Source organism: Urocampus carinirostris, chromosome 13 (assembly GCF_059441175.1).
Source record: "Urocampus carinirostris isolate Australia breed hairy pipefish chromosome 13, RoL_Ucar_1.0, whole genome shotgun sequence".
Lineage (NCBI taxonomy): Eukaryota > Metazoa > Chordata > Actinopteri > Syngnathiformes > Syngnathidae > Urocampus > Urocampus carinirostris.
The window spans coordinates 4,417,753-4,425,249 of record NC_142361.1 but is presented as its reverse complement, the minus strand read 5'-3'; the positions used below and the strand labels follow the sequence as shown (position 1 = coordinate 4,425,249).

The following is a 7,497-nucleotide window of genomic DNA, read 5'->3' as shown; positions in this document are numbered from 1 at the left end:
CTTAACCAACAAATTTACTAACTTACTTTTATTTTAATCAGTGCTGGGACTAACCCGTTACAAAGAAACGCGTTTCTGATATGAATATATTTTTCCTGGTAACAAGTACTCTAACACCATATTACCGTAAATTCCTAACTATAGAGCGCACCTGATTATAAGCCGCACCCATCACATTTTAAGGGGAAAACCGATTTTGTACATACACAAGTCGCACCTGTATATAAGCCGCATGCACCCAAATAAAAAAACACAAAATTAATTCAAGCAAAATTATAAATCCTGCGATTGAAACTAAATGTCCTTCATTGAAGCACACAGTTCAAAAATCACAGCCGCCAAATTAAACGAATAATGATATACGTACTTAAAATTTGTTGGAGACCTGCAGATTCTGGGTGCCTGTTGATAGTAATCCAAGGAAAAAAGTGTATATTTCCAAAGGTAAGGGTGGGAAAAATATATGTCCATTATTGTCCGCCGTGACCACAAAAACTCACCTTTACCGGTCCCCACTTTCCCATCAGCCTGCGTTTGCTCCGCCCCTCTTTTTTAATTTGCTCGTGCAGAAGTGCCTCAAATAAAATTCAAATAAACACATTACAAAAATAATGTTGCAAATACATATTACACATATTTACAAAGAAAGACGGTACATCGAGAGAGTTTTCAAAGCTTTAATAATAATAATATAACTTTCATCCTAAACCGTGCCTTTGGGAAGTAGCCTCACGCTATCAACAACACGCTCGCATACCTGCACATTAGCCTATTAAGGAAATAAATGCCGTATTCGTTAGAATCACGTATTATGAACTGAATGGATAATGAATAACGAAGATAGAACAATAACCCTTAAAAACCCCAAACCCCCACGGCAGATCAGTACCTCCGGGAACGGTGCATTTGCAATGATCGCAGCAAGGCTTTAAGGCTAGGACCTTAGCTTGGCCTTTTGGCAGAGAGTAAGAGTCCCGGCTCCTAGGCTTTGTACCGTATTATGAACTGAACGATAATGGATAATGAATAATGAAGATAGAACAATAACCCTTAAAAAATCCCTTCCCCCCCACGGCAGACCATCTGCTTTTTCCTTCTTGTTAATTACGTCTAAGCTGTCTCTCTCAATGTCGGAAAGAAATCTTATCATGATGACGTCGTCCTACGCGCCCTTACTTCAATATACCCCAGCAATGCGCCAGTTTACTTTTGACCTGGAGGCTGCGTTATGAGCCTTATTTTTTGCAATTTGCACGATGAGGGTATGTTTACGCTCAGAATATGTAATCTTCCTCGGCGCATATATTCCACCGGTCTAAATCTTACCTTACATATTCGAGCGCCGCTGGCGGCCGTTAAAGAGATTACATAAATTGGCCACATCTCTGAATAAGCCGCAGGGTTGAAAATTTGGGAAAAAAGTAGTGGCTTACAGTCCGGAATTTACGGTAATCAAACTTTGTAGCTTTAAGGTCAATAATATATACTGTGGTACTCAGTTACTTACAGAATAAAGTACTTAAATTGCATTGTCCTCTGATTGCTGAATACTCCTCCATTACTCATTTTGTCACATAAAACCTGTTGAGAATTATCAAAATGTACCGTTCAACTAATTGTTCGAATTAGTTATCTGACTCCATTAACCAAACACAACCTACACTCATCAACAATTTATCTCAACACAGACATTCTCCTTGTGGAGTTATTTTCCCTACCTTATATATTGACATCTTCGCTGAATTTACAACAATAAAATATAAAATCCAGAGGGTCAGTTTATATGCACATATTTGGTTGTGCATCACTTGTAGCGAATGGTAGGCATGGGGAGTGTGGTGTGGCTTATACAGAAACAACAAACCAACAGGAATGGGTTAAACTTAAGCAAATTTACTGTAAAATGTGTTGAAGTTTGGCATTTTAATTTGTTAAATTATTTTAATTATTTTAATGGGCAGCATGGCAGCGCAGTGGTTGACGCGTGTCCAGCACAATTGATGTCATGAGATAGATCCCTTCCTGTGTGAAGTTTGCATGTTCTCCCCGTGCTCGCTTGGGTTTCCTTCGAACCCTCCGGTTTCCCCCACATTCCAAAAACATGCATGTCAGGTTGATATGCCGGTCCAAATTGTCCCTAGGTGTGAAGGAGCAAGTGAGTTGTCTGTCTCTATGTGCCCAGCGACTGGCTGGCAACCAGTTCAGGGTGTCCCCTGCCCACTGCTCGAAGACAGCTGGGATGGACTCTAGCACCCTTGCGACCCTACTGAGGTTAAGCGGTGCAGATAATGAATGGATTACTGAAATTATTTTGCAATATTCCATGCCTGGACGAAAATAGAAAATGTCTTGAACGGTATTGAGAAATATTGAATAATTGAGAAAGGTCTTTGAGCAGTTTGAAGGCCAGACAAAATGGATATGTAATACCTCCTCCAAGTGTTTTTTACAAGCTCTCAAGATTGCACAAGCCATAAAATATGAAGGCCTTACTTCTTTCATATGTTGGTGTTCACATTTTCTTTAATTTTTTTCATTATGTGACTTTTTCAGTGCAGTTTTAGGGGGTGCGCTTCTATGCGAGTGTATTCAGTCATTTTTAAATAAATATTTACTTTCAGAGTTACATGTTACTTTTTGGTTTCAGTAATCAGGGGGATAACTGAATTACTTCTTTAAATGAAGTACCATGTAAGTAATTACTGTTTTTCAGTGACGTGCCCAACGCTGCTTTTGAATCACTGTACCACCATGATATGTTTTAGTTAAAAAAAGCTCCCAAAAAAATTGCGACACACCGAGGTCGTATGTGTGCTTCACTAAGGCCAAATGAAAGCTCGTGAGTTGAGCTGACAGACCACTGTGCTGCTAAGATGGGTTTTATTTATTGCTATGTATTTGTGAGTGTAGCAGTGTGTATGTGTGTGAGTGGGTGTGTGTGAGTGTGTACACTGACAGCATAATTGCCTGCCCCATCATAACAATTGAGCCAGGCAAGAATGCTGCGGGCTGCACTCCACTCTCTTAGCTACTGCTGCCTCTTATAATTTGGGACAAACCATGGTGAACATAAATACGTTTCTCCTGCCTTTTCCTGTTTGGATTTTTTTCTATACCCAACCAGGTATTTTACAACTAGGCTTTCAGTGATGGCCTTTAGTCATGTGTCGTTCATAAACGAGACGTTTCCTTCTTAACAACCCCCCCTGTGATTGGTCAATACACATGTTATTTTGGGGATTCTATGTTTTTGACTTTAAATCTGTTGATTTTAAAAAAGGGTAACATTGGTTGGTATTTTATCTTTTTTAAACATCTGTAAATATTTAAATGTATGTTTCCTGTGTTTTACCGGGATAATGTGTTTTACATGGCAAACGTAAACTTTATTCTTGTATTTCACAATATAATTGTTGTTGCACTTAATAGTATATTTTTAATAACATTTTGTTCTGTGCTTTTCAGATATTTTGAGTTGCTTGACATTAAAATTGCTCAGTATAAACAAGTTAAGTCTAAATGAGTTAAAAGTTCACTGTAGAGTGAAAAAAAAATCATTATAATTTAGTAAAATAATAGAGCTGGCATTTCCTTATGCCTGCAAGAAAGTCTTTATGTCGCCAACTCGAAATCTGATTGGCATCATGTCTCAAGAGGGCCTGCATATCTGCGTGTGAAGGCCTCCGGCAGATTTCTTATCCTGGCAACAATAATGGCTGTAATAAAAAAGCTAATTACATCACATGATTTGGATATGTTTTGAATTTAAATTAACTGCAACAACAAATGTACAGAAAATAAATTCAACTCAAATAAAGTTGGGTTGCGTATTCAGATGTGTCCTATAAAAGTTGAAAGGTAGGCATTGTTCACACATACCCATTAAAGAAAATGTTTAACTGAGGTCAAAGAGCCTGTATGTTTTTTACTCCACCACACCAGAGAAAACATTTTTAGAGGGTTGGCTTATATGCGAGTACTTTGTATCAAATTACTTTCGTAGTAACGAGCTACTTTTCACTGTCTGTATGGAGTTTTATTTGAAATGAAGTAATTAATAACTAACTAAATACGGTGTTTCAGTAACACGCCAAACTGAGTGTGGGTCACATCTATGTGTAACATGTTGCCCTCCTGAATATAAAACTGAGAGAACATATCATTAAAGCATATTTTCATTTATAATTGGAGGGAATCAGAATAGACATTTCATGTTATCTGCAAATTCAGCTGTGTGCAGGCACATGTGCCTGTGTGTGCGTACGCATGAATACAAATGAGTGACGTGCTGAGATTTGACTGCAGGGTCGTGAAGAGGTATGGGGCAGAACTACCTCAGCACGTAATGAGTGATGCTTATCTGCAGACGCACACACATACTATACCCACACACTTTGTGACACTTCAAAGGCTTTGACATCTCTGGAAGTACTTTCTTGAGCTTTGACCTGCTTCAAACTAAAATACATCTAGGTGAATTTGCAACTTTTTGTTGTTTCTAATTCAAGAGTGTAACGGCATTTTATTTAAAAGCAGAGTCCTAGGCAAATATCCTGTTTCCGGATTATCACAACACAAGACAGAATATTGATGCTTGTTAAAGAAATACATAAGCTAAAAATAAAGCGAGTGAATGACTAGAGAACTCAATCTCCGCACACACAATCCAACATCCGGCGGCGTCGCCAAAGGCAATCACTATTTTGCTTTAGGAGGCTGGTGTGCTGGGGCACTTTTAGGAGGGAAGTTGTGAGGCACCAAAGGCGCTTAGTTTCAAACATGTGTGCTTATTTTAGCACTTTGGCGCCAAATTCTGCTCGAGTGCAGGGCACAGGGGGAAACAACGCTGCTCTTTTCTTAATAAATGCGTTCTACACACAAAATAAATCAGACGCACTTCTGGAGGACATACTAGTCGATAAGTGACAAAATTAGGTCTGCCTTTAGATTCAACTTGTCCACATCAGGTGTTAGGCCAAATAATGGAAAAACAGTTGTTAGTTATAGTTACTTCTTTTAAAAAGTAACTCAGACTCCCAAGCCCCCCACGCCATATTTTATGACACCCAAAAGAAGTGTCTTACTCTGAAAGTAACTAGCTACATATTACCTCATATACTCGCATAGAAGCCGAACCCTTAAAACACATGCACAGAACACAATGAAAATGAAAGATTCAGCCAAATAATGGACATTTAACTTGTCAATGCTCCAGGGGAATGTACGTGTGCTCCCTTCTTGTTCTACCACCAAGCTTTTGTGGCGTGGACAGTTTCTTGAGCACATCACCCCTAGGGATGACTCCATCTTTTTTCCTTCAGCAGATCTCTTAACACTTCATTCATAAACTTTGCATTGATCTCATCACTGTCAACATTCTCCACAAATCAAACATAGTTATAGGTGTAGCGAATATGGGTGTTAAATAAATTATTCTAACAAACAATTGATTGGCTAATTCAATTAAAGAGACGACTTTTTTCTTTTCAAAATTCGTCTCGCCTTTTTGGAGCAAGCAGTACATACGTTTGTAGATCATTATGTCAGGAAAACAGATGAAAAATCTTGTTTAGGTATTCTGAAGTGAGGCTACACACACTTTAGGTGAATTCTTTTTACCGTTTTGGAAGTTTAATATACAATTTTATCAAACCACATACGCTCTTGGATTTACGGACTTTTCTTTTACTACTCATTTACTGGAGAAGCTTGAATAGAACACAAAACAAAAATAAGAAAATAAAACTAGAAGTTGAGAAACATTCCATCAATTCATTTAACACTCTGCAAAATGTGCTTTGTAGCTGTGTGGTTTTTTTTTATGGCATCTGTGCTGCTTGCACGTTGCTATTTCTCATCTTTTGAAAGTTAAAAAACACACAAACACGAAAAGTAATCACAAAAAAACAAGTTCCCTGCTGGTGCCTGCGCCACGGCATCAAGGTGTTTTACTGCTAATTGCAAAATTTTGCTGGTGTAAACAAGCCAAGGAATGACAATTTTCTTTTTTTAACTATGCACCACTGGCAAGCGGACCTTAAGTAAAAAATATTTTGAAGAATTACCAAGGCATGAAACCAAAATATATAGTAAGGTTGAGAGTACTAGGGGACATGTTAACAAAACTGTCAAATGAGTTTGAAATTACCTGTAGCATAATTTCCTGTCATAGTCACATGATTATCACATGATCTTTATTCCAGGATGTTGAAGAAGTGTCACTTGGGTTTTGATGGAATAAAGTCAGACATAGTGTTTTACAACAAAGAGACTGGGAAGTTCAAAGTGTTTTTACACTAGCGTCGATTTAAACCAGTGAAAGCTGTCAGGCCCTGCTGTTGAACAAAAGAGTGTGTTGTGTCACCCTGACCTGAGTGACATGGCCGCTTTCTTGTGTCCCTTTTCATCTGGAGAAACGAAAGGATGACCAACTTAGGTGCCGAGGTGCCTAACTTGTTTGGGCATTTGGATTGGCCATGGTCCAAAAAACTTTGTTTTGTTTTTCTTTGCTATTTTTTTTCCCTTCTTTGTTATTGTATGTGTTTGTCTTGCTGTCGGTCACCCCTCTTGAGGGATTTAACCAGGGTAGATAGCTAGACTAAATGGTGCAAAGAATGTGATTTAACCAAGCAAATAATTCTTTCACATAGTTGCCATTGATTTTTGCAATCCGGAGGTGGAGTAAGAGCTTGCTCTGTCCACTCCACGCATCGGCCCGGTATTGCAGTACCTCCGAGAACGGTGCATTCCCAATGATCGCAGCAAGGCTATAGGGCTAGGACCTTAGCTTGGCCTTTTGGCTGAGAGTAAGAGTCTCGGCTCCTAAGCTTTGTAGCGTAATATGAACTGACCGATAATGGATAATGAATAAAGAAGATAGAACAATAACCCTTAAAAAATCCCCCCCCACAACATTGCAAGCTAGAACCCTGAGTTTGTGGAATGATTTGTGAAAACATCAAGGCAGGATGTCATCCTTCAGTCCCAAAAAGCAGAGTGCGGGCGTGTGTGAGGACAACAGGCGTCGATTTAATTTCAGTTGTAGAGGCAGACATCAAGCCACAAATGTCACATGTAAATAATTAGAAAATAACTTTTAATTTTCATAGAGAAGACCTTGTTTGGCTGCAGCCCTCAATTAATCCACCCCCCCTTACTGGCATCTTCATGACAATTAGAAGTAAGATTGGGCCTGAAAAATCCTGCCCGCGGAAGTATAAACTCGAACCCGAATAACTTGATTTGAAGGACCGAACCAGAAGTAAACCCGAAGCTTCACACCGGCGCAGAATTGTGCGTTTTGGCTGAAGTACGCAGTTTAGGGTTAATTTGGGGCTGAGTCCCTCAATTCAAGTGTGCAGGGGTCGGTTCGGCTTAAAATTGCACCTTACGACAAAGTGCAACGGAATGAAAGTTAATGAAATGGCACCAAAAAGATAATCATATTCTGCAGATTACAGGCTGCAAATAGTAAAAAAATTTGTCCGAAAGCAGAAA

At 39.0% G+C, this 7,497-nt stretch overlaps 1 pseudogene; it reads left to right on the top strand.

The window, feature by feature from the left end:
* Positions 1 to 6,633: 6,633 nt before the first annotated feature.
* LOC148353524 (U2 spliceosomal RNA) lies at positions 6,634 to 6,752 on the top strand (annotated as a pseudogene).
* The last annotated feature ends 745 nt before the right edge of the window (positions 6,753 to 7,497 follow it).